Raw genomic sequence first — 27,500 nt, 5'->3', positions numbered from 1 at the left:
CTTTTTAACAAGACAAGTTCCAAACACGATCCTCTCTCCCCTCTCTCACCCCTCTCTCCTCTCACTCCCCAGACGTATCCAAATTAGAGCCACAAATCACTGAGGCTAAGGACGTATACATATAATACCCAGCCTGGCTCTGCGTCATAGGGAGAATAGAGAGGCGAGGCGAGCACTGAGGGAGGGAGGGAGTGAACGGAGGAGGGAAGGATGGAGAGAGAGAAGGAGGGAAGGAGGGATGGAAGGAGGGAGGGAGAGAGGCCTTAAGGTGGGTGCTTGTGTTATGAAGAGTAGTGATGGTGGTGGTGGTGGTGGTGGTGGTGGTGGTGGTGGTGGTGGTAGTAGTAGTAGTAGTAGTAGTAGTAGTAGTAGTAGTAGTAGTAGTAGTAGTAGTGATAGTGGTAGTAGTAGTAGTAGTAGTAGTAGTAGTAGTAGTAGTAGTAGTAGTAGTAGTAGTAGTAGTGATAGCGACAACCGTTTATTAGTTCTTTAAGTTGTTATCATCATCATCATCATCATCATCATTATCAAAGCACCAATAATAATGCTAATGCTTTCCACGACTTTCAAATACAAATTCCAGCGTGGACAATTTATAATAATGTTTAATTAAAGGCCTAAACCTTCCTTGCTCTTCGCCTTTTCAAAACTGCTCGCCAAAAACATAAAACATAAAAGTTAATTCAAAGTTAAGCACGAGACAGGCATTTAAATAACAGAAGTAGTAGTAGTAGTAGTAGTAGTAGTAGTAGCAGTAGTAGTAGTAGTAGTAGTAGTAGTTCAGTCATCTATAAAACAAGTTGACATCCTTCAAAGTAGGACACACCTGCACACACACACACACACACACACACACACACACACACACACACACACTCACAAACATTCCCTCACACCGGCGCATCTCCCGGGCCTCCCCTTAACTGTGTGATGGCGGACAGAAGAAGACATGGCTGGTCTCGGTGTAGAAATACAAATACAAAGGAGGGGGTCCCCGTACCATTTGAGTCGCTATTTACGACACGCAGGGAATACAGCGCCGGTGATGCCCTGAACCCGCCAAAGATTTGCACCCACGCCGCGTCCCTCCTGCCACGGGGGAGAATAACAACAACAACACCGCCACCACCACCATCACCGACGCCGATCACAACAACGGCAACAACAACAACAACAATAACAACTGAAAATAAATTGATTCTCTCTCTCTCTCTCTCTCTCTCTCTCTCTCTCTCTCTCTCTCTCTCTCTCTCTCTCTCTCTCTCTCTTTCCTACTCCTATTTTCTCTTTGTGAATTGCATTTAAGCGACTGATTTTTACATTTCCAATCCATTTTTTGCTCTTGTCCATTTTCCGGGGGCAAAAACAACAGTAATAACAGGAACAGCAATAATAATAATAATAATAATAATAATAATAATAATAATAATAATAATAATAATAAGAAGAAGAAGAAGAAGAAAGGCAGGACAGGGACCAAACTTCCGCCCTAAGAAACCCGCGACGCAAGGCCAAACTTCATGTCACACAAACTTCCCTTCGATCGCACCATCAACTTCCCTTCCAGCCGTCCCTGCCGCAGCCCACACCCTGCACCCTACCACCCATCCAGCCACCAGCCATCCAGCCACCCAGCCACCCAGCCACGCCCCATACACCCCTGCCATTCTTAAGTTTTAACCTTTTCAGTACTGGGACTCATTTTTACCTTGAGTTTTGTGTACGATTAGACGATTTTATTTACATTAGGAAGGTTGTATGGAAGTCAGAAGATTAATGGCCATGGTCTTCACTATTTTTGATAAGTAAAGTCACCAAAATAATAAGCAGAATGAATAGGAAAACGTGGCATGGTACTGAAGAGGTTAACATCCACACATTCTTTATCACCATTTTAATTCATAATCCTTACATCCTACATGTCTCATACTTTTTACTTCCACCCTCAAATCTTTCATCCTTCATCCTAGTAACTGACTTGCTTTATCTTACCCTGTATCCTTCACCCTTTTGACTCCATCTGTACATCCTACGAGAGCCTTCACTCAGTTTCCCTCTATCCTACATCCTCCATCATTCTGTATTCTCATTCCATTGCACATCTTACATTCTCTAGACCTATCCTACATCCTTCACTCCACTGACTCGCAGCCTCATTCTATCCTACACCCTACATGCATCCTACAGAGGCCGCAGGATTACTGATATCTATGTAGGCAGCGTCAGGACACCCCATAGCGTGGCATCCTATAAGGCACACACACAAGGCACCGCTCAGCTCGCCTCCTCCTTGACTACCTCGCCTCAAACAACACAGATACGCTTAACACAGCGAACAACTTAACTCTTTCAGTACTGGAACGCTATTTTTACCTTGAGTTTTGGATACGATTAGACGATTAGCAAGGGTCTATGGAGGTGAGATGATTACTGGCCAGACTTCACTATTTTAATCCCCACTTAAGTTTCTGAAGCTGTATGATATCACCAAATTGTAAGCAGAATGAATATGAAAACGCGTCATGGTACTGAAAGGGTTAAAAACACATCAGTAAACTAACACACAACACAGACACACCTAAAAGAACTAACGCAACTAAAAAAAAAAAAAAACAATAAATTAACATATAATAGACACTTTTCACAAAACCGACACAACACAGGCACGCCTCACAAAACTCAAAACACAACACACTCGCTCAACAGAACTCAAACACAACACACTCGCACCACAGAACTAAAAAAAACAACAACACACTCGCACCACAGAACTCAAAACACAACACACTCTTACAACAGAACTCAAACACAACACACTCGCACCACAGAACTCAAAACACAGCACGCACGCAACACATAACCAACACAGAGGCAACCCACACACCTGCAGCGGTATGGCTTATTTTGCAACACATTTCGTGGCTAACACACAGACCAGGTGGGTAAAAAAACTCATCCCAACAGCTCGTCTATCCATTAACAACCTCATTACGTAGTTAATCAGCGCCATTACCTGCCTGGAAATAGCACTAGCCCATGAAGTAAAGAGAACATAGATTTATTATTCTGTTTAACATACATATTGGGACGTATTCTGAAACTCTTCTGCGCCACTCCTTCAATTTCCAAAGGCTCCCGTTGAAACTATACGGGTCTTTAAGAGTGTTTCTATGGTTCTAGTAGCAAATTAGCATGATTTGTACGCTACCAACTGGAAAAAAAAAACACTTCTTAGAACACGTTTAATCATCTGTGTCCTTGGAAAATACTGAGAGAGAGAGAGAGAGAGAGAGAGAGAGAGAGAGAGAGAGAGAGAGAGAGAGAGAGAGAGAGAGAGAGAGAGAGAGAGAGAGAGAGAGAGAGAGAGAGAGAGAGAGAGAGAGAGAGAGAGAGAGAGAGAGAGAGAGAGAGAGAGAGAGAGCCAAAGGGTTTCTAAATGCTGGCCATACACACACACACACACACACACACACACTTCGTTGTAATTTCCGAGCGAACGACTTGGTAACGGGACCATTTCACCTCCTCATCGACTTCCATCCCGGCCAAGTTGCGAGCGAAGGACTGTCTAGAAGTGAATGGATGGGCTGGAGGATATGGAAGGAGGTCTGGCGGCTCCTCTCGGCTCCTCCTTTCTAGGTTACGTGCTGCTACAAGAAGGATCGTTCAAACATCCTATATTTCCTCGCCATCTGTCTCCCAAGTGTGTCGTTTGATAATGTTACATGAATACGAATGATGTATCTCTCTCTCTCTCTCTCTCTCTCTCTCTCTCTCTCTCTCTCTGGGTGTGTGTGTGTGTGTATGTGTATGTGTGTTTACGTGTGGTAAGGAGGAATACAGATAAGAGTGACGTAAGAACAGAAGGTAAGAGGAGAGAGATAGAGACATAAGGAATTTTCTCCGCAACACAAGTGGGGGAAGGCAGAAAGACAACACACGCACGTTATCAATATTAGGAGGGTGGTAAAACGCGGATACGTGAAGGAACAGCTGATATCCTCTCACGCCCTTAAGTATATACGAGTATCCGATGGCGGTGTGACTTAAGCACCTTGAAGTGTGTGCTGCGAATTTTGGTCCCGTTGGAATCTCGCCCTTGTGATCTGGCGCAAGGGAGACGAGGACCCTAGCTGGCTAATGAGAGGGCTGAGAAATGACTGTTGATCTTGTACCGCACGTTGAAGAGCCGCCATGAACGAACGAGTGTTGAAGGATCTGCAATTTCAGTCACCCAGTACGAGAAGACGACGAGCCACCTGCAGAGAGCGTCGCTGGGCCAGGGAGGTTCCGGCGCTTAGACAGATGGGGCGATTTAAGTCTTGATGGCAGGGCGGTGTGGCTGCGGCGGGGGTGTGGTCCCTGAGTAACTCCTGAGGCCGCTGCGGTGCGATATTGCGGCAGGTGTCTGGTTGCAGTGCGGTGCGGTTGGTGTCGTCCGGCCGTGGTAGTGGCTGGATGTGTGTTGCGTGGAGCGGTGTTTGAGTGGTAGTTGTAAAGGAAACGGAGTAGAGGAGATCGTATTGTCTTGCTTTCATATTCTTTCACGAGTAAATCCTTAAAAAATATATTATAGTGGATGATTTAAGAGTGTGTGTGTGTGTGTGTGTGTGTGTGTGTGTGTGTGTGTGTGTGTGTGTGTGTGTGTGTGTGTGTGTGTGTGTGTGTGTGTGTGTGTGTGTGTGTGTGTGTGTGTGTGTGTGTGTGTGTGTGTGTGTGTGTGTGTACCTGCGGAAGGCTTGGGCCACAAAAATAAGGGCTGACGTGCGGCTACCAAGGCTAAGAAAATCTGTTGTTTGGATGAATGTGTTCGGAGACAGTGAGAGAGTGAGAGTGAGAGCGAAAGGGAGAGGGAGAGGGGAAGAGAAGGGGGCGAGAGGAAGGAAGGAAAGGAAGTAAAGAGTGAGGAGAAAGACGCGCATGGGGAGGATGAGTGGGGATCTGGGAAGAGGAAGAGGAAGAGAAGGGGATCAGAATAAAAGAGAAGAAAGGGCAAGAGAGAGAGAGAGAGAGAGAGAGAGAGAGAGAGAGAGAGAGAGAGAGAGAGAGAGAGAGAGAGAGAGAGAGAGAGAGAGAGAGAGAGAGAGAGAGAGAGAGAGAGAGAGAGAGAGAGAGAGAGAGAGTCGAAGGAGTAAGAGGGGAAAAATAAAAGAGAGAATCAGAAAGAGGCGGAAAGGGAACAAGAAGAACAGGAAGAAAGGAGGATGGAAGGGAAGAGGAAGAGGAATGTGATGCATAATAACAAAAGAAGAACAAAAAAAAAACGAAACCCAAGAGCAAGAAAACAACAACAAACACGAAAAAAAACAAGAGGCAAACAAAAAATCATATCATTCAAGAGAGAGAGAGAGAGAGAGAGAGAGAGAGAGAGACAAAACCTACATTTTTCACTCACTCACACAGTCATGATCTTTCCTTCTCCTTGTGTATACGTATATATATCTCTCCTCACTCCCTCTCTCTCTCTCTCTCTCTCTCTCTCTCTCTCTCTCTCTCTCTCTCTCTCAGCCTGATCCTTTGTATATAGGAATGAGAGCATCGACCAGGAGCCAAGGCATGAGACACTGCAGGAGCCTCAGGGAAGGGGCGCAAGCTTCATCATGGGACCTGGACAGCCCTTCCCTCTTGTCTTCTTGTCCTCATGTTCCTTCTGTCTTACCATCCTTCTGTCTTTCTGTCTTCCTGTCCTGTCTTCCCGTCTTCCTCTTCTCGTTTCTTTCTGCTTGTCATTTCCTTTTCTCCTGTCTTTCTGTCCTTTATTTCTTTCTCTGTTTCTGTCCTTTTTTCTTTGTCTTTCTGTCCTCCTGTCTTTCTGTCTTTCTGTCCTTCTGTCCTTCTGTCTATCTCCCTATCCTTCTGTCTATCTTCCTGTCCTCCTTTTTTCCTGTTCTCTTGTCTTCCTTTTCTTCTGTCCTCCTGTTTTACTGTCCTTCTGTCTTCCTATCTGTCTTTCTTTCTTTTCCTCTTTTCCTCCTGTTTTCTTCTGTCCTCCTGTTTCCCTGTCCTTCTGTCTACCTGTCCTTTTATCCTCCTATCTATCTGTCTTCCTATCCTTCTCCCTGTCCTGTCCTTCTATCCTCCTGTCCTCCTGTCCTCCTCTCCTCCTGTTCTTTTGTCCTTCTATCCTTCTCCCTTCCTGTTCTTTTATCCTCCTGTCTTCCTGTTCTTCTATCCTTCTCCCTTCTTGTCCTTCTATCCTCCTGTCTTCCTGTCCTTCTATCCTTCTCCTTCTCTCTTCATGTCCTTCTATCCTCCTGTCTTCCTGTCCTTCTATCCTTCTCCCTCTCCCTTCCTGTTCTTCTATCCTCCTGTCTTCCTGTCCTCCTGTCCCCCCTCCTATCCTGTCCTCGCTGGCTGGTATTCATGGCGGATCTGGAATAGCTCAGTCTACGGAGGTTAAATAGGAGAGGCGACCGACACAGATTTACCTCCTTGAGTAAGTGGTTCCTGAGTGTGTGTGTGTGTGTGTGTGTGTGTGTGTGTGTGTGTGTGTGTGTGTGTGTGTGTGTGTGTGTGTGTGTGTGTGTGTGTGTGTGTGTGTGTGTGTGTGTGTGTGTGTGTGTGTGTCAATCTTTTGTTATTATTTTTCTCTTTTTTTGATCTTATCGTCTTTTTTTTCTTTTCTTTTTGTAGTTTTCTTTTATGTTTATATATGGTTCTATGTTCATTTCTCTCTCTCTCTCTCTCTCTCTCTCTCTCTCTCTCTCTCTCTCTCTCTCTTTCCTAATCAATCACTCCCATCAGATCTATCTTACAAATCCTTCGTCTTTTCTCTACATTTCTTCTCTCATTCCTCATTACTCATCCACAAGCATGTAAAATTTGACTCATCCATTCATCCACTCATCCACCGACCATCCATGCATCCACTCCCCACTCCACCTTCAAACCACATCCTAATCTCCACTATCCTCTCCTTCAGCTAAGGCCTTTATCTCCACCTCACAGCACCTCATCTCCCTCACTTCATCTCCTCTCACTCTCCTCTCCCCTCTCCCTCTCCCTCTCCTTCTCTCTATCTCTCTCTCTCTCTCTCTCTCTCTCTCTCTCTCTCTCATCCGGCAGAATGACATAAATTAATTGTCCTCTTCTCATTTTGTCTTCTTCCTCGCCTGACAAGCTAGTGGAGAAGGAGAAGGAGGAGAAGGAGAAGGAGGAGGAGGACGAGGAGGACGAGGAGGAGGAGGAGGAGGAGAAGGAGGACGAGGGAAGTTGAGCAGGTAGGAAGTGCATTAAAGGGAAAACAAAACAGGAAGATGAGAGAGAGAGAGAGAGAGAGAGAGAGAGAGAGAGAGAGAGAGAGAGAGAGAGAGAGAGAGAGAGAGAGAGAGAGAGAGAGAGAGAGAGATCCTCTGAGGCTACAGCCACACACAGCACAGAGGTGCACCAGAGATGTGGCACGCAGTGATGAGTTAGTGCAGGTGCCCCGATCTCGCTCAAGCCAACACCAGCGCACCTAAACAGCCAGGACCTCAAGGCTGTGGAACATTTTCGTGGCAGCCACTTCCCAAGTGAGGAGCATGACTACTCAGCAAGTGAAAGTGGCAGCCCACAAGTGGCGAGGCAGGCACCCGTCGCGGCTGGTGTTGCAGTAGTATTTATTGTAAAGAAATTATTTTGCATTGGAGTGTATTTTATTGATTTATTTATTTTTCATGTATAACGACTTTATGTACAGTATACTAATGTGTTATTCTCAAAAATACTACTACTATAGGCTTTTGGAATAACCCCATACTCAACGTGGGGTTTTAAGCCTCGTTCTTTGTATATGCATTTGTTTAAATAAAAGAGAGAGAGAGAGAGAGAGAGAGAGAGAGAGAGAGAGAGAGAGAGAGAGAGAGAGAGAGAGAGAGAGAGAGAGAGAGAGAGAGAGAGAGAGAGAGAGAGAGAGAGAGAGAGAGAGAGAGAGAGAGAGAGAGAGAGAGAGAGAGAGGAAGGAAGGAGGAGGAAGGAAGGAAGGAAGGAAAGAAGGAAGCAAGAAAGGAATGAAGGAAGGAAGGAAAACTGGATGAATAGGAACAGAGTGGTGAAGTATTAGCATATTTCACAAAGACGAGAGAGAGAGAGAGAGAGAGAGAGAGAGAGAGAGAGAGAGAGAGAGAGAGAGAGAGAGAGAGAGAGAGAGAGAGAGAGAGAGAGAGAGAGAGAGAGAGAGAGAGAGAGAGAGAGAGAGAGAGAGAGAAACAGAGAAACAGAGAGAGTAAGTCAAATAGCCAGCCAAAACCTTCAGACATTCACACATACAGACAAAGAACATTAAGGCAATGAGATGATAACAAAATGCGACAGGCAGGAAGATAAACCCTCGCTAATTCAGTTCTCATCATCTCACATTCCCTCCCAGTTCTCGCCGATTAGAACATCACTTCCCTCGTGGCCTTGGTGCAGCCGAGGCCACGAGACCCACTGCCACTAACGACGAAGGCATAACGTGACCCTGTGACCTACTGCGCGTGTGCATATGTGTGTGTGTGTGTGTGTATATATGCGTGTGTGTATATTCTATAGCTGATATGTATTTTCAAAAGGTTCCACGTATTCAAAGTTCCTCGGGTTTTTAAGGGTGTTATTTTGGTTATAATGATATTTTTCTTTATTTATACAATCATTATAAATATCTGCAAGGTTTAAAGTTAAAGGATCACTTTGTCTCATGACTCTATTAACAAGATTTCCAGGTTATAAACAGGTAAAACACTCTTGAAAACGTGGTTAATTATCTATATGGCCTTGGAAAATGAGAGAGAGAGAGAGAGAGAGAGAGAGAGAGAGAGAGAGAGAGAGAGAGAGAGAGAGAGAGAGAGAGAGTGCAAGGCCTATGTGTTGCCGTGTTGTTGTGTTGCTGTGTGTTGCTGCGTCTCTCTCCCTTCCAGGTCACGTGCCGTTATGTGGCATGAGAATAATAACAACTCGTGCCATTTCCCTCCTCCCTCCCTATCATCTCTTCCTGATCCTGTTTCCTTACGAGCTCTCCTTCCTTCCTTCCTTCCTTCCTCTTTCCCTCTCCCTCCTCTTTCTCTCTCAAACCCTTTCTGTCCTCCTTCTCTTATTTCAGTTAGCCTTTCTTGCTATTTATTCTCTCTCTCTCTCTCTCTCTCTCTCTCTCTCTCTCTGCCTCCTTCCTTTATTTTATCTGTTCTTACCTATTTTCTTTACTATCTTCTTTATATTCACTCTTCTTTTTTGCTTCTTTATTGTCTCTCTTCTCCTTTTCTAACTATCTTTCCTTTCTCCTTCTTTACTTTCTTTTTATTTTTTCTCCTTCCGTCTATTTTTTTTCTCTCAATCCTTTTTCGTTTTCTTCTTAATTTCATTTCCTCCAGTCTTACTCTTCCTCCCTCCTTCCTTATTTTCTCTTCCGTTTTCCTTCCTCTTCCTCTTCTCAATCCTTTCCTCACATCCTCATCTTTCAACTTTTTTATTCGTCATTCCTTTCCTCACATCCTCATCTTTCTCTCTCTATCTCTCTCTCTCTCTCTCTCTCTCTCTCTCTCTCTCTCTCTCTCTCTCTCTCTCTCTCTCTCTTTCTACCTATCCCTCTCACCGCTCTCACCAAGTCCCCGCCAGTATTCCATCTTAAGACTTAGACACGTAATCAGAAACACTTTGCTCTCTCAACACGACTATTTTCCAAGGCCATAGAGGTGACTGGCCTGGTTTTTCAAGAGTGTTTCTCCAGTTAACAATGCAGAAATCGTGTCAATCTGCCTCTAAACACGTCATTACTACTATTTTTCCAAAGCCACTGGGATGATTAACCGAGTTTCAAGAGTGTTTCTCCAATGAATAATGTAGAAATCGTGTCACTTTGCTTAGAAAACTCGTGTAAATTCAAATAAAGCCTTTTGAAATAGTGAAGGTGAAGCGCACAAGTGTTTGAGAATACGAGCCTTATCACTAATGCTGGTGTTGTTGGTGGCGTCTACGTGTGTGTCTCGGGTCTTCAACGGGCAATACAAGCTATTAAGTGGCAAGCAGCTACAGGCGGTGCATTAATGTGCCCTGTAGAGCTAAATAAAGACGCAGGAATGTGAGAGTAGTGGCGACGTGTCCGATTTGATTAGAGAAGCTGTTGGTGTCTTTAGTCCTGGAGGTGGAGGCTGTGGCTGTGTAGATAACCTTTACACAACACCTCACAATGTCACAGCACAGGTGAAGATACACACACTACCTGGCGACACACGTAAACAATACTATATCTCTCTTATTGCACTGAGGGAAGAGTTCTTGAGAGTAATTACTGGGAAGAGACTGTGGCTGTCCAGATAACCTTTACGCAACACCTCACAGTCTCAGCATAGATAAATACACATACTACCTGGCGACCCACGTAACCAGTACTAACACTCTCATTGAACTGGGTGAAGAATTCTTGAGAGTAATTACTGGGAAGAGACTGTGACTGTCCAGATAATCTTTACACAACACCTCACAGCGTCTCAGCACAGGTAAAGGTACACACACTACCTGGCGACCCACGTAATCAGTACTAATTATCTCATTGAACTGGGGAATGAGTTCTCGAAAGTAATTATTGGGAAGGCTCCAATAAGTGAGTGGAGATCCAGATACACTCTATACACTTCCTATTCCAGCATCTCTCCTATACATACCATACATACATGACTTTTACACTGAAGAAAGACGATATTAACCCCTTGAGTACCATGACGCATTTCTCTATCTATTCTGCTTATTATTTGGTGATTTCATACAACTTCAGAAACATATTTGGGGGATTTGAAAAGTGAAGTCTTTGGCCATTAATCTTCTGACCTTTATAGACCCTTCCTAATGTAAATAAAATCGTCCAATCATACACAAAACTCAAGGCAAAAATGTGTTCCAGTACTGAAGGAGTTAAGAGTAATTACTGGGAAGATTGGAATACGTGAGTGACTGTCCAGAAACACTTTATACACCTCCCATACCAGCACCTCTTCTATACAAACGAATACATACATGAATCTTACACTGAGCAAAGACGATACTATTAACCTCTTCAGTACTGGGACACATTTTTACCTTGAGATTTGTGTACGACCAGACCATTTTATTGACATTAGCAAGGGTCTATGGAGGTCAGAAGATTAATGGCCACAGTCTTCACTATTTCAATCCCCCACATGAGTTTCTAAAGCTGTATAAAATTACCAAAGAGTAACCACAGTGAATATGGAAACACGTCATGGTACTGCAGAGGTTAAGAATAATTACTGTGAAGACTGAATACATGGGTGACTGTCCAGATGTGCTCTATACACCTCACACTCTAGCACCTCTTCTATACACACATACTGAAGAAAGACGATATCATTAAGCGTAATTACATGAACGGCTGAAGTACCCTCTATTCCAGTGTCTCTTTGTATACGGTCATCACACGGCGGTACACAATATTAACCTTTACATTACTCTGAAGACAGACGATGTTTTTAAGAGTAGCTACCGGGAAGACTGGAGTACGAGGGCGGGGGAAAGGACGGAGGGAAGGACAGAGTGCCGCGCCGACAAAGGAAGGCAGGGCAAGGTTCAGGCAGCCGTTAAGGAAAGAGTTAACTAAGTGGAAGGAAACAGACAGGGAAAACACACACCCCATGAAATAGAGAGAGAGAGAGAGAGAGAGAGAGAGAGAGAGAGAGAGAGAGAGAGAGAGAGAGAGAGAGAGAGAGAGAGAGAGAGAGAGAGAGAGAGAGAGAGAGAGAGAGCACGTTATCTAAAATGGATGTTACAAAACTAAAACACATCCTCCCTCCAACACACACACACACACACACACACACACACACACACACACACACACACACACACACACACACACACACACAGCTCGTTAGGAATCATTAGGTATATCTGAGAGTGCTTATGAAACCTGCCAGCAACACTAATGACGTCCCCCTCCTCCTGTGTGTGTGTGTGTGTGTGTGTGTGTGTGTGTGTGTGTGTGTGTGTGTGTGTGTGTGTGTGTGCCAATCAGTCGCTCTGTTTTAATCATACTAACAGTTTAATCCAATATATACAAGTCTCCATAGAGTTCATCACCTGCATCACCACCACCACCACTACCACCACCACCACCACCACCACCACCACCACCACCACCACCACCACACACCAGAATCAAAACTCGTCCCTCAAAAAATAACAAGGGAAAATATACTCAAACTTACACATACAGATAAATAAATCCAACTGCCATATCTACACCATAAAATCAAACACCACCAAAAGAGAGAGAGAGAGAGAGAAAAAGGAAGAATTTTTAAGCCACCGCTCCTTTCCTCCCACAAACAAATAAACAGAAGCCAAATTCATGAACACCAAAACGCTTAATCCAGGCATTCAGAGATCCACGTTCCGTACATTACAAAGGATACAGTGAGTCAATACTGCACTCCTATCTCCCACTTGTCCACGAAGCACTGAAACATTACAACGCAAAGCTAAAAATACACCGTGACCCCATACCTGTAATTTTCGCTCAGGTGATGTACAGGTGGAGGTGGAACACGTATTTTATTTCACTGCATTTCATCCCTTTTCTCTCTCTCTGTTTCCTGAGCGAAGTGAAGTGAGGGTACAATTATGATAAACTCAATCGATTGGTTAAATGACCGATTTCTGAGGCAATAAGGAAGAAGGGAAGCAAGCAAGGGAGAATGGAAGGAAGGGAAGGGAAAGAGAGAGAGAGAGAGAGATGAAGGAAGAGATAGAGAAGCGAGAGGACAGGAACAGAGGGAAGGGAAGGAGAAAGGAGAAAATGAAGGAAAAACAATGGAGGAAAGAAAGAAGAAGGGAAGCAAGCAACGGAGAATGAAAGGAAGGGAATGGAAAGAAAGTGATGAAGGAAGAGATAGAGAGGAGAGGGACAAGAACAGAGTAAAGGGAAGGAAGGAAAAAAGGAAGGAAATAGAAGAGAGGGAAAAAAACAAATAGAAGAATTAAAGAAAAAGAGGGAGAGAAGAGAGAAAAAGAGGAGGGAAGGAAGGGTGGGAGAGAGAAAAGATTGAAGGAAAATAGGGAAGGAAAGAATAAGAGGGACATACAGATAAAAGAGAGAAAAAAGGTAGGAACGAAAGAAGGAAGCAAGGAAGAAAGTACGAAGGAAGGAAGAAGATGAAGGAAAGAAAGACAAAAATATTACAATTGCTATAACACCTTGACACGTACGGAAAAAAAGAAGAGGAGGAAAATAAGGAAGAGAGGAAGAGGAAGAGAAAGAAAGACATGGATATGATAAGGACTTGGCGTGTAAGGAAGAAGGACGTGCTAAGAAGACTGGAAGAGGCGGAGGAAGGAGTGAAGGAATGGATAAGCTAATTTATGGAGAGAAGGAGGGAGGAGGGAAAGGGAGGAATATGAGATGGGATGGAAGAAAGGAGGCAAGGAGGCAAGGAGGAAAGGAGGGAAGGAGAGAAGGAGGGAAGGGAGAATTATGGGGACAAAGGAGTTTCCTAAGTAATGGAAAGGTGTACGACAGTGGAGGAGGATGAGGAGGAGGAGGAGGAGGAGGAGGAGGAGGAGGAGGAGGAGGAGGAGGAGGAGGAGGGAGGGAGGGAAAAACCATATATGGGAATAGTAGCGACAAAAAAGATGAAGATGAGTTGGCAGAGGAAGGGAGCGAGGGAGGTAGAGAGGGGAGGAGAGGGGAGAGGAGGGAAGGGGAGGGGAAGGTAAGGGAGAGAGGAGGCATAAACACAGTAGCAACCAAATGATGGAGATGAGTTTATGAAGAGACGGGAGGAGGAGGAGGAGGAGGAGGAGGAGGAGGAGGAGGAGGAAAAGGAAGGAGAGGAGGAGGAGGAGGAAGAGGAGGAGAAGGAGGAGGAGAAAGAGGAGGAGACACGAAAAGATATATAAAGACAATTCGATTGAGTCACAAGAGAAAGAAAGAAAGAAAGAAAGAAAGAAAGGAAACGTGAAGGGGAGAGAAAGGAAAAGAGGAGGAAGAAAGAAGATAATCACGAGTGAGAGGAGGAGGAAGAGAAAGAGGAGAAAGAGAAGAGAGAATGCAAAGGAATACAAAGGAAATAAGAACAGCATCATACTTGTTGCCCTTACGAAACAGTTTATAAAGAGGAAGAGGAAGAGGAAGAGAAGGTTGAGAGAGAAGTAGGAATGAGGAATGAGCAAGCAAGAGAATGCAAGGGAAATAAGAACAGCATCAGACTTACTGGCCCCTATGAAGCAGTTTATAGGGAGGAAGAGGAAGAGGAAGAGGAAGAGGAAGAGGAAGAGGAGATGTTGAGAGCGGAAGTCGGAAAAGTTTGGCATGACGAGTGAGCAAGCAAGAGTTTCGTGAGACCTGACTCTTCTTTCTTCCGCACACGCCAGTCACTTCACTGTTGGCAATCACAAGGAACAGTCACCCACTTACACACCAAGCTTCCTCCACCTCCTCTTCCTCTTCCTCTTCCTTCTTACCCTCAAGTCCCCTCTCTATCATTCTTCTATCCCGTCATCTTTTTTCCACGGGAACTTTGTCTTTTCACTGTCATGCATGTCGTTTCTTACAGTCTACCGCCTTCTTTCCCCTCCTCCTCCTCCTCCTTCTCCTTTTCCTCCTCGTTCTCTTCCTCTTTTTCCTCTTCCTCATATCGCTGTCTCAAAAAACAAAGCAGCCTTCAAGGGGGCGAGGGAAGAGGAAAAATAATGCTCGCCTGACGTCACGATTCTTCTAACGGGAAACTGCAAGGCGGAAATAAGTCTTAACTGTATTACGTAACAGGTCCACGGCAGGGAAGGGAGGGAGGGAAAGGAGAAAGGAAGGGAAAGATGGGAGGATGGAGGGGAGGAGGTTGGGATAGGAAGGATACCCACCGGCCTTGGTTCATGAATCAGCCACACCGCATGACGTCACACACACACACACACACACACACACACACACACACACACACACACACACACACACACACACACTATGGCGTCAGTCGGCACCAAGGACAACAGTATCCACACACAGGTCAGGTTAGAAAGGAAGGGACAGCCTCAGCATTATTAATATCCTTATTCACTGATAGCTGAGACGTTGTCGGATTGGTTACACATTCCGCCTGCTCGACCCTCATCCACCACCACCACCGCCTTCCATTACTTATAAGCGTGTCAGAGTCGTAAGAGTGCTTCGTACACTTGCTGAAGGGAGCGCGAGTGTCAGGTGGTGTAAGGGAAGCTGCAAGAAGCCACAAGGCCTACACGAGGCGGTCCCTGTATGAATTAAGCCTACACATTTCCACTTATCATCGCAGCCATAAATATAACATGACACGTATTGCCTTACCTAACCAACCCCAGACTTAATTAAGCAAAGCAAATATAAACAGAGCATCGATGATTATTGGTATACTCAATCACTCTCTTGGTTTTCGAGAGTCCTTCCCTTCTTTTAAAACGTAAGTCACACTGGAAGAGTGGAAATACTGGAGCAGAAAATAAATTAAGGAAAGAAATGAAATCACAGAAAGGATCAAGTCACAATAATGAAGACAAGAAAAGGAAGGAGGTTTTAACAGTTTTCCCTTTCTTTTCGTTAACTCTCTCTCTCGGACTTACAAGGGGACTGGCGACTAAGTGGGCCTTTTAGCTTTTGTTCAGTTGCCCTTGGTCAGTTATCCCCTCTTACATAAAAAAAAAAAAGAAATATAGACGCAGGAAGGGAGTTGAAAACCTTACATAAGAACGCCTCCCAACACAGTGAGCCAGTGAACCCATACCAACACATCACAACATACACCATTCGTACCTACACCAACACTTACACGGACAGACGCCCACACTCACGCCCACGCCCAGCTGCAACACTCATCACTAGGCCTCCCATGGCGTGCCCTCGAGCCCCCACGTGTTGCACATATAGATCGGGGGTCGGTGTTTCATATATATTGCGGTACAAGGTCGGCACTAGCACAAGGCTCCCGGGTGATTGTTGCTGGTGTCCCTCCGTGCAAACCCCACACCGCCATCAAATGTGTGCCTGTTAAATGTGCCCTGTCTTACTTCCTCTCCTTGCGCTCAGTGTGGAGTGAAGGTGGGTTTTAAATGTGATAAGCGTGTGGATGGATAGATAGATAGATAGATAGATAGATAGATAGATGGATCTCTCTCTCTCTGCCTCCCTCCCTCCCTCTCTCTCTCTCTCTCTCTCTCTCTCTCTCTCTCTCTCTCTCTCTCTCTCTCTCTCTCTCTCTGAAGCAAAGGAAATTTTTACGTAATGTGATATCCGTTCTCTCTCTATCTCTCTCTCTCTCTCTCTCTCTCTCTCTCTCTCTCTCTGTCCGTCTGTCTGTGTGTCCGTAAAGTGGCACACCTTTGCCCTGCCACTAATGACGCGCGCCTCACCTGTACAAGTCCTCGCAACGAATGATCCCTGCCAAGCCTTTCATCATTAGCAACTGCGACCTCCTCTGCCTGTGTGTGTGTGTGTGTGTGTGTGTGTGTGTGTGTGTGTGTGTGTGTGTGTGTGGTACAGTAACACGCAACATACACCTACATTAGACAGAATTCCACGCCCTATCATGAGTTATTATGCGCCACTACACCCATAAAACATTTTCTATATGTAATAAGGAAGAAAAAACGAGGATGACACGTAAAACACGCATCTTGGTGACTCTAGTGGCCAATTGCAAGGTACGAGTTTACACCTATACATAAATTTACTTACTACGGTGTGTGTGTGTGTGTGTGTGTGTGTGTGTGTGTGTGTGTGTGTGTGTGTGTGTGTGTGTGTGTGTGTGTGTGTGTGTGTGTGTGTGTGTGTGTGTGTGTGTTCATCAATATGTAGATGATTTAGGTTCTCAGTGACGTGAAAGACAGGTGTTCAACAAGTGTCTATATGAGCACAGGTGTTCCTTTACACATCTACAGTGACACACTCTTGCTCTCTCTCTCTCTCTCTCTCTCTCTCTCTCTCTCTCTCTCTCTCTCTCTCTCTCTCTCTCTCTCTCTCTCTCTCCTCTCTCCTCAATACCTTTTTCCTCTCTCCTAATACCTTCTACCCTATCCCACCTTTCCCTCTCTCTCTCTCTCTCTCTCTCTCTCTCTCTCTCTCTCTCTCTCTCTCTCTCTCTCTCTCTCTCTCTCTCTCTCTCTACCTTCTTCTACCCTATTCCACCTTTCCTGCACCTCTCTCTCTCTCTCTCTCTCTCTCTCTCTCTCTCTCTCTCTCTCTTTCAGCCTGCTGGTGACAGCCATTCCCTTCCTGACCCTTCCCTTCCTCCCCTATCTCTGCCTCTTCCCGGCCCCCCACCCCTTCCTCCCTCCCAGAACACACGCCCCACAGATATATTGACCGTGGAGGAGCACTGTCCCTCACTAATTCAGAGGACGTGTCTTCGTAAGCAAGAGTTTGTTTGTCTCTTTTTTGAGTTAAGACTAAACCTGTTGGGAGAGGGGGAGGATGGGAGGATGGGAGGGAGGGAAGGAGAGAGAGAGAGAGAGAGAGAGAGAGAGAGAGAGAGAGAGAGAGAGAGAGAGAGAGAGAGAGAGAGAGAGAGAGAGAGGCGGGAGGGGTAGGGAATACGATAAAGTGGGAGAGAAAAGAAGAAAAGTAAGAAAAAAGAACTATAGAAAAGGAAAATGAGAAAAAGAAGAGAGAGAGAGAGAGAGAGAGAGAGAGAGAGAGAGAGAGAGAGAGAGAGAGAGAGAGAGAGAGAGAGAGAGAGAGAGAGAGAGAGAGAGAGAGAGAGAGCAAACTTTATGGGTTGTCAGAGGAAGGTATTAAAAGTTTATTTGTTGTTTTACGTAGATAAAAACTCAGGAGGCTGGCGTGTGTTGGCTACCTGCGGGTTTGCTTTGCTCGGGAAGGTGTTGATGTTGTTGTGGGTTGTGTGTTTTCCGCTTCACTTTGAGTCACGTACGCAGCGAGCTGGGAAAACACCCCCACGCCTCGCACCATTCACTTCACGACGCTGCTGCCTGGTGATATATTGAAGCAGAATAACTGTACTACTTTAAGAATGAAAAGGAAATAAATAACTAGCTTGTATTTTTCCTAGCCAGTCGAGAAACACATTTTAACATTTTTTTATATTGCAGACAAATAGCTGTAGCACTTTGAGAATGAAAGATATATTAATAGCTAGTCTGTATCTTTTCTAGCCAGTCGAGGATTACATTCTTACGCTATTTATATTAAAGGAACACAACTTTAGCACTTTGAAAATGAATAACAAATAATAACTAGCGCATTTTTTTTAGCCACTTGAAATACACATTCTTATTTTTTTTTATACTGAAGGCAAACAACTGTAGCACTTTAAGAAGGAAGAGGAAATAGAGAACTAGCTTCTATATTTCCTAGCCACTCGACAAACACATTTCTACGCTTTCATATTGAAGGAAAACACGTCAAACACTTTATGAATGAAAAATAAATAAAATGTTAGCTTGTATCTTTTCTAGTCACTCCACAAACAGATTCTCACTCTAATTATATGAAAGGAAAATAACTCTATCAATTTAAGAATAAAAAAAAATGTAAATAACTAGCGTGTATATCTTTTCTAGCCACTCAATCAACACATTCACTTTTTTATATAATAATTTTTCTTCTTTTATACGCTTGGCTTGCTTTCCTGGCAAGTAAAGCACACAAACTGAAAGCCTTCAATAATATGTATAAGATTAATCAAACGCTTGCCTAAAATTGATTCCGTTAACTGTTATCACGTCTCCTCTGTCTTACTAACATGTTGTATTGCGAGGTTGATACAAATTACGAAAAACAAAAATAAGGTCTCGAAAAATTCAACCTTATTAGCTTACTTTTATTCATGTTCACTAAAATCGTTCATGGCTAAAAAAAGATACATATAGTGTGAAAACTGGTGGAGGGACAAGACATAACAAACAGAAGCTCATGAAACCTAGGTAAAAAAAAGAGCTAGGAAGAAATCGGTTCCCAAATAGAGTAGTGAATGAATGGAAGAGAAGCAGTAATCAGGTTGTCAGTACGGAGCTTTTAAAAGGAGACTAGACAAATTTATGTACGAGGATGACAAGAAGATATAATAAGGACATTCTATACAGGGATTGCCACGTGTAGGCTAACAACACAAAATCTTCCCTTACACTCTCTTACATCACACAGCCATTACGTGACAAACAATTAGCACTCGAGTCACCAGAAGACAGTACACACGTCTCTTCCCTTCAGCTGGAGCATGGCTAAGCTGGGATGAATGCTGAGACTGGCCGGCCATAAAGGAAACACACGCACGTACTAGTAACTTAAAGGCGACAAAGCAAACACACAGGCAGCGGCGGAGGAAGCACTGAAATAAACATACTGCTAAATGTTTTGTTTTTGTATTTCTTTTTAGGCCATAAAGGGAACTGAGCCAGAGAGAGAGAGAGAGAGAGAGAGAGAGAGAGAGAGAGAGAGAGAGAGAGAGAGAGAGAGAGAGAGAGAGAGAGAGAGAGAGAGAGAGGCTAATATAAGCAGGATTTGAAGGGATATATCCAGAGAGAGAGACAGAGGCAGAGAGAGAGAGAGAGAGAGAGAGAGAGAGAGAGAGAGAGAGAGAGGCAACGTAAATCTTGCAAGGGCGGGTCGTGAACAAACTTCTCTACCACGCCTTTAAGAACTGCATGACTACCACCACCACCACCACCGCCGCCGCCGGGTTCCTTAAAGTACTGTCCCGAGGCAAAACTAGGGCGACCTTGGTCCTATTTCGGGTGTCTAAGGTTCAAAATGTCCAGTTTTCATTAACATTAATTTATTCACTTCAATCTCTCTTTTTTTTTTTTTTAAAGGGATAATTTTTTTCTTTTTAATTTTTACTCAACATTTTTTTTTCATGTTCTTTTATCACATTTGTATTTCCTATGTTGCTTTTCTTTCCCTGTTCACCATTTCACTATATTTTGTTAGTTTTCCTGAATTTTACACAAGTACTATATAATTATCTCAACACCTTTTTTAATATTTTCCCTTTTTTCCCATTATTTCATTCATATTTCGATTAATTTCATTCGCTAATTGAAAACTTCTGAGCAGCAACGAACCATATAAATCCCATAGTCATGTGTGTGTGTGTGTGTGTGTGTGTGTGTGTGTGTGTGTGTGTGTGTGTGTGTGTGTGTGTGTGTGTGTGTGTGTGTGTGTGCTCGCTAGTGTGCCGCCCCTCCTCCCCTTACACACGCCGCAATACCCTCCCCTCTCTACCAGTTCAGAGGGACACAATACGGCAGTAAGACTAAAAGGGGAATATGAAAGAGTATATACATGGACACGATCTTGCCTTCCCCTCCCCTCACTCCCTCACTCCCCTCACTCCACTGGCTGACTGAAAACTACTCCAATGCTCCCTTGCCATCGACAGAAAGAGGGGAAAACTGGATGGCAGCGAGAGGTGAGTGAGAGGAAACCCAACGCAGTCTTCTCCTGTCTCCTATTCCCTTCCCTTCCCTTCGTCACTTGATATCTGAAGAGGAAGGGAAACTAAAGGAGGAAGACGAGGATATACGCACTACAACACTGTCCTTCCTCTCCTCCTCCTAGCTTTCCTGCAGGTCTGCCCATGCCATGCCTTTCAGTACACACACACACACACACACACACACACACACACACACACTGGTCAGCTTTAACTAGTTTAGTGGGAAGCTCTCCTCAGGATCACGTGGTCTCAACCTAACCTTCCTTCACCTTTCCTTCGGCAGGGGAACAAAATAGTGTATTCACAGCAACACCTGAAGATCTTAGCGGCCTTCAGGTGCAGATGAACGAAAGGAACACGAAACACTAAGGCACTTTTCACTTCACACTTTAATTTTTCAGCGTCTCTCGTGTCTATTTTTCTTTGCGTAGTAGTAGCAGTGTGTGTACTTCCTTATTTACACCTTTGTGGGTCCAATTAAGGTGCGGTACTTTGTTCACGTCAGTGTCACGGAAGGTGTGTCATGTGACGTCACTGGTACACCTGAGCACACATGTGACACTCGGGCTAAATTACCCGTGACGAGGTGTACTAGTAGGGGAGACACACACACACACACACACACACACACACACACACACACACACACACACACACACACACACACAAAGCCACATGTTGAGCTCCTGCCCATTAACATATATACGTAGTAAACACACACACGCAAACATACAAACACACACGTACACATACACACAGGCTGCCACATGTTGAACTTCTACAAATTCAATATGACAAACACACACACACACACACACACACACACACACACACACACACACACATACAGAGGGGCCGCGATCTATACACATTCTCTTTTCAGCGAGTTTCTATAGCGTGCCACTTAAGTATTTCACCGTGGTGCCAATGCGAGGCCCACGGGCACATACACACACACACACACACACACACACACACACACATGCATACACACACACCCTGGGGCGGTGCTTACGACAGCGTGTCTCTCTCCCTCTCTCTCTTTTCCTGGACTGGCGACCGCTATGGGGAACGGGAGTAAGAGGGAGCAGAAGAGAGAGAAATAGAGAGAGCGCTTGGAGCTAACACGTCCGCTCGCTTCACCCGCAAACATACCACTGAGGCCCTCCACCACTACTACTCCTCCTCCTCTTCCACTCACGCTGCCCCTCCCACCGGCCTATCCTCCTCCTCTTCCTCCTCCTAGTAGTCCTCCACCTCCTCATTGTTACCCTGCACTGCCGCTCGCTCGAGACACTGACAAGGGTGTATTACCTGGCCTGTGCTAGTCACGCACGGTTCCCTGACGATCGCACAAACAAGGTGTTCTAATTATGTGACCTGGCGATCCTGTTACCAAGGTAGGCATTGTGCTATCTTCTCTCCTCTTCTCTTCTCTTCTCTTCTCTCTCTCTCTCTCTCTCTCTCTCTCTCTCTCTCTCTCTCTCTCTCTCTCTCTTTCCGTTTCAGGATCCTGGGTAAAATTAGGTTTGCCTTAGGTAATTATGCAATGCGTTGGTTATAACTCAGGTAATTAAGTTATCAATGGCATTGCTGCTAATGTTGAATAAATCTATGCCTATTAGATGCATATTTAGTGGCGCTCGTTTCCTGGATTACATTTAAATGATAATCGGGGCCATTTAATTTCCAACATGATTATTTTTTAGTCGGTCTATGCCACAGATTGCAACTCAAATGCTGCATACACCTTAGCTAGCAGTGCTTCTCCCTCACTAACACTTCAGACCTCCCGCCTCACAGCACAACAATGACACTGTACAGTAGGTCCTTCATATCACCTCTAACCTGCACGGCGGACTCTCCACATAACAAATCTCACGCCTCACTTCATTACGATGCACGTTAAAAATCATACAGAAGTGCACTTAGCCACAGCTCACTCTTAATCCCCTCAGTACCATGACGTGCTTTCATATTCAATCCGGTTACTGTTTGATTTTGTACAGCTTCAGAAACATGTTAGGATGAGAATACTAAAGACTCCGGACATTATTCTTCTAACCTCCACATACCCTTAAAAATGCAAAGAAAATCATCTTATCATACCCACAAATTAAGGTAAAAATGCGTCACTGTTTTGAAAGGATTAAGGACGTGTCACTCGATACTGAGGGGATTAAGAGTGAGCTGTGACTAAGTGCACTTCTGTATGATTTTTAACGCTGGCCTCTCACTAGTTCCCTGATGAGTGATTCTCTCGGATACTCTCACAGCTGGCGGACCTGTTCTGCAAGTGGCAGTCCTTCACTATGATCAATCCCAATCCCACAGCTTTGCATCATCAATCACCACGCATTCACCACTCTTGTACTTCATCACCACACTTCCCCAGTGATCCTGTGACAAGGCTGCAACACTGCTTCTCCATATCACCTCACTCACATACATCGGGCGCTCCATACCACAAACCTCGAGTCACTTCATAACAAAGCACATTAAGAGTTATACAAAGTTATACGCGAGTGTAACAATTATTAACCTCTTCAGTACTGGGACGCATTCTAACATGAATTTTTATATGATTAGACCATTTCATTTACATTATGAAGGGTCTATGGAGGTCAGAATATTAATGGTTCAGAGTCTTCATTGTTCTAATCCCCACAAGTTTCTGAAGCTGTATAAAACCACCAAATAGTCACCAGAATGAATACAGAAACGCGTCATGGTACTCAAGGGATTATGAGCTATATTATACAAAATTATACACAGGTGCAGTGATTATTAAAAACAGCTCAGTCTAACGCACGCTGCTCCTCACCAACTGTCTTACTGGGAAGCTTCATACTACACCGCACTTCCTGCCACACTAATCAAATCACAGCACATGCACCGCCGCCCTGCAACACTTACACGCACCACACAACACCGCAACTACCTCATCAAACATCCTCAAAACACCAAAGCACACTCACACACCCAAATGCACCTCAACGCACGCATTTGACATCCTCACAGCACCACAACACACAGAGACACATCCAAGGACACCACATCTCAAACTAAAACACAAGCACACTCCATCTCAACTACAGACGCACTTCAACACATCTCAACTCACCGCAGCACACTCATCACCACACAAATCACTCTCTGCCTCACCCCCTTACTCTCCCCTAACACACTTAAGCGCACCCCCCCCTTCATCTCATCACAAAGCTTAATCACTCCTCATAAATTCCTGGGCAGTCAGTGAAGCATTGGGGAGCCACGGACACACGGAGACACAGCGAGCATGCAGCGTACGGAACGAGTCGGGCTAAGGCAGGTAGCGGCAAGGGAAGGTGTAGTCATTAGGGCCTCGGTGAGCTGGTGTCTGCACGCGTCTCACGGCTGCAGGGATGATGACTGAGGGACGCGAGAAGGGATGCAAGGCAGGTAGGCAGCGCACGCTGTATGCATTATTCTCCAGCACAGCCTCCTCAAGTGGTAAGGTCGATTCAAACATACATTGAATAAACGCTACAGTTGTTAAGCATGTCTTAATTGTGGCATGTGTCTGTTGATACGGAAGAAAGGAGGGATTGTTCCGTTATTTGTTGTTTCTTATCGAATGTGGAATAATTAGATAAACAGTGACTTAATGAAATGAATGCAATTTGTCAATCCTGTATCGATTTTAAGACTTTATATCTATAATTGAAAGGAATATTAGCAATTTCTTTCTTTGAAATAGCAAATCAAGGTATTATTACTTTTCCACACAGAAGGAAGAGATAAATACAAAAATACAGCAGAAACTCAGAAAAAAAGACACATTCATTAATAAAGTCTAAAAGTTTGAAGTGAGAGAAACATGTGCCATGTCTTTCGTTATTAGGGACAGAGACAAGGAGGGCGGCGTGTAGGGTTTGGCTTGAAGTGGTGCAGGGTTGAGTGAGTGGCAGGAGGGGCGACCCACTCCCCTGCTCACTGACCTATTCCAGTCCCATTCATTGTTGTGATTGGTATGGGCGAGCAGCCGCGCCTCCGCTATCCGGGATTCGAGCCATGGCACGCCAACACGCATACAAGCAGTACGTCAGAGCAGCGCGTGATGGCCATGACAGTGACTTAACCTAATTCAACCTTACCTTGGAGAAAGTTCAGAAGTTTTACTAACTATACTTCATATTGCATTATCACACCTAACCTGACTTGCATTGCCTTAACCCCTTCAGGACACCATGACGCGTTTCCATATTCATTCTGCTTATTGTTTAGATATTTTATACAGCTTCAGAAACTAATGAGGGGGGAGTAGAATAGTGAAAACTGCGGCCATTAATTTTTTGACCTCCACTGATCCTTGTTAATGTAAATAAAATCGTCTAAATTTGTCTAAACTCATGGTAAAAAGCGTAGTTAAAAAAGGGGTTCAGGAAACATGACGACGATGACTGTAAATATAATGTAATCACTCGTAACCTATCCTTACTTAACCAAACCTAACCTTCCCTAACCTAACAGAACAGATCAAAACAGAACAAGAGCTAGGTTTAATATCATCTAAGCTAACATAAACTGAGGAAACTGACCGTAACTATACCATACACCATACTATACTATACATAAGCTAACTATACCATACACTATACCATACGATACTTAACTTAACCATACCATATACCATACTTAACCCTTCCGTACTATGACGCATTTTCATATTCATTCTGTTTACCACATCTAGTGATTATAGACAGCTTCAAAAACTTATGTGGAGATTAAGATAGTGAAGACTCTAGCTGTTAATCTTTTGACATCCATATACCCTTCCTAATATCAATAAAATCATCTAATCCTACGCAAACTCTTGATAAAAATGCGTCTTAGTATTAAAAAGATTAACCTCACCATAGCATACAGCACACTATACCATCCATAACTTAACCATACCATACACTACTTATACCATACATAACTTAAGCATACCATACACCACACCACACCATACCTAACGTAACACCATCGCCATGCACGTCACAGAAACAGGAGTGAGTGATGACAGCAACGAATACACAAAGATTAATTAGGCAAACACGAGCTTAAGGCGTCAGCTGATAAGAGATAGTGTGTCATATTTAGATCGGCAATAATGACGATATGACACAACGATGCATGAAATCAAATAAAAGATAAGATTATTCGTGGTGAGGAAACGCGAGACTAATAGATGACATAAAAAGGATAAATTAAACAGTGATGGGAGATGGAACACGCCATGAGGAAATAATGGAACACAAGAAAATACAAGACAAATAAATGAAAAGAGAGAGAGACAGAGAGAGAGAGAGAGAGAGACGAGGAAAATTAAGGACACGATACAAAATTCAGGCAACAGCGCCGACAAGGAACAAGAGATGATCCTTCAGGAAGACTTTTATTGTAGTCTTTGATCTCGCCACACACTGACGAGGTGAAGCCCAGCACTGTTAGGAACAAAAGAGAACGAGATAAAAAGCCCCGATCAGTAGCAGTAGTAGTAGTAGTAGAAGTAGTATCAGTAGCAGCAACAGTAATATGAGCACCAACACCACAACTATGTCTAACACTCAGTAATCAAGACAACACTAGCAGACATCCATACACAAATACACAAAAAAATACTGGTCGCCGTGGTACAGTGGAACCATGAGTGCTTGGGGGTCCGACAGGTCTCTAAGCGCACGGGTTCGAATCCTGTCTACAGTCCGGGTGTAGGCTGGGCTTCCTCACTCGGGACAACGGTTTCTAGCGGGTGGACTTTGAAACAGGAGGTACCCCAAAAATACCCCCTTTAGCCCATAAATTCCCGTGAAAAGCCCATATGGTATAAATACAAAAAAACAAAAAAAATCTCACCTACTGTATCATCCCTCCGCCCCTACCAGAGCTACGGTGCTAATAGCCAACACTTCACAACCTTGCAATGCTAATACCTTCCTCTGATCGGTAGGAGAGCTGTCTTCTTACTCTGACGCTCCATCCCTCTCTCCCTCTCCTCTCCTTCTCCTTCTCTATTAATTCGCTCAGTTTCTTTTACAACTCTAACGTTGAAACACGACTCAAGGACACTGAATATTATAACCACCACCACCACTACTACTACACCTCCTCTACCTTCTCCTCCTCCTCTTCCTTCTCCTCCTCCTCTTCCTCCTTCTCCTCCTTCTCCTCCTCCTCTTCTTCCTCCTCTTCCATCCAGGTAAGACAATATATGTAATAAGTAGCGATCCATCATTTCTATTTAAGCTTTCCTGTCCAATAATCTTCGTGTGTGTGTGTGTGTGTGTGTGTGTGTGTGTGTGTGTGTGTGTGTGTGTGTGTGTGTGTGTGTGTGTGTGTGTGTGTGTGTGTGTTACGTTTTTTGTTGATGTTTCTAGTGATGTGATTGTCGTTGTTGTCGTCGCTTGTGTCCGTTTTCTTTTTAAGGCGCCGGTATTGAATATTGATGGGATTGTAATGAGAGAGAGAGAGAGAGAGAGAGAGAGAGAGAGAGAGAGAGAGAGAGAGAGAGAGAGAGAGAGAGAGAGAGAGAGAAATTTATACTGACAGATACACAGATAAAAGACACTTCTAGACATAAGCGCACACACACACACACACACACACACAAACCGGCAAGCAAACAGGCAGAAAGACAAACAAACAGACAGTCAAACAGACACTGAGTCAGACAGAAACATGGAAAAAATCCCACGAAGTCTCACAAAAGGAAAATAAAAGAAATAAAAGACCAGAGAGAGAGAGAGAGAGAGAGAGAGAGAGAGAGAGAGAGAGAGAGAGAGAGAGAGAGAGAGAGAGAGAGAGAGAGAGAGACCCCTCCTTCGATCAGACTCTCTTGCACACGCTGGGCGAAACACAGAGGGAAAAAGAGAGAAAGATAACAAAACCATACAAAAAAAGGTAAAAATGAAAAAAAGAACCAGAAAATTTTAAAACAAAGCAAAAAATAATGGAGAGGAATAAATTGGTGAAGAGAAAAAGGAATGAGAGAAATGTACGAGACGGAGAAGAAGGAAAAGGAGAGTAAGGAAAGAAGGAAGGAAGAAGGAAAATGAAGATAATATGATACTATGAAAATGTGAA

General features: G+C 44.2%; 2 protein-coding genes across 3 annotated transcripts in view; both read right to left on the bottom strand.

Annotated features, from left to right (window-relative positions):
* Positions 1-27,500, bottom strand: part of LOC123507694 — a 360,684-nt gene that overhangs the window by 167,071 nt on the left and 166,113 nt on the right. The window lies entirely within an intron of this gene.
* LOC123507691 (cAMP-specific 3',5'-cyclic phosphodiesterase-like) overlaps positions 1-27,500 on the bottom strand; it is a 617,094-nt gene that overhangs the window by 555,337 nt on the left and 34,257 nt on the right. Inside the window, exon 1 of one of the 2 annotated variants that reach the window (XM_045260827.1) lies at positions 21,406-21,542. The exons of the other annotated variant lie outside the window; for it this stretch is intronic. The gene's annotated coding sequence lies outside the window, so the exon portion shown is untranslated. Of the gene's footprint in view, positions 1-21,405; positions 21,543-27,500 lie in introns of those variants that run through there. 2 annotated transcript variants of the gene reach the window in all.

The sequence above is a fragment of the Portunus trituberculatus genome, chromosome 23, assembly GCF_017591435.1.
Source record: "Portunus trituberculatus isolate SZX2019 chromosome 23, ASM1759143v1, whole genome shotgun sequence".
Classification (NCBI taxonomy): domain Eukaryota; kingdom Metazoa; phylum Arthropoda; class Malacostraca; order Decapoda; family Portunidae; genus Portunus; species Portunus trituberculatus.
Note: the sequence above shows the minus strand (reverse complement) of the source record. Positions and strands in the feature narration are given on the sequence as shown.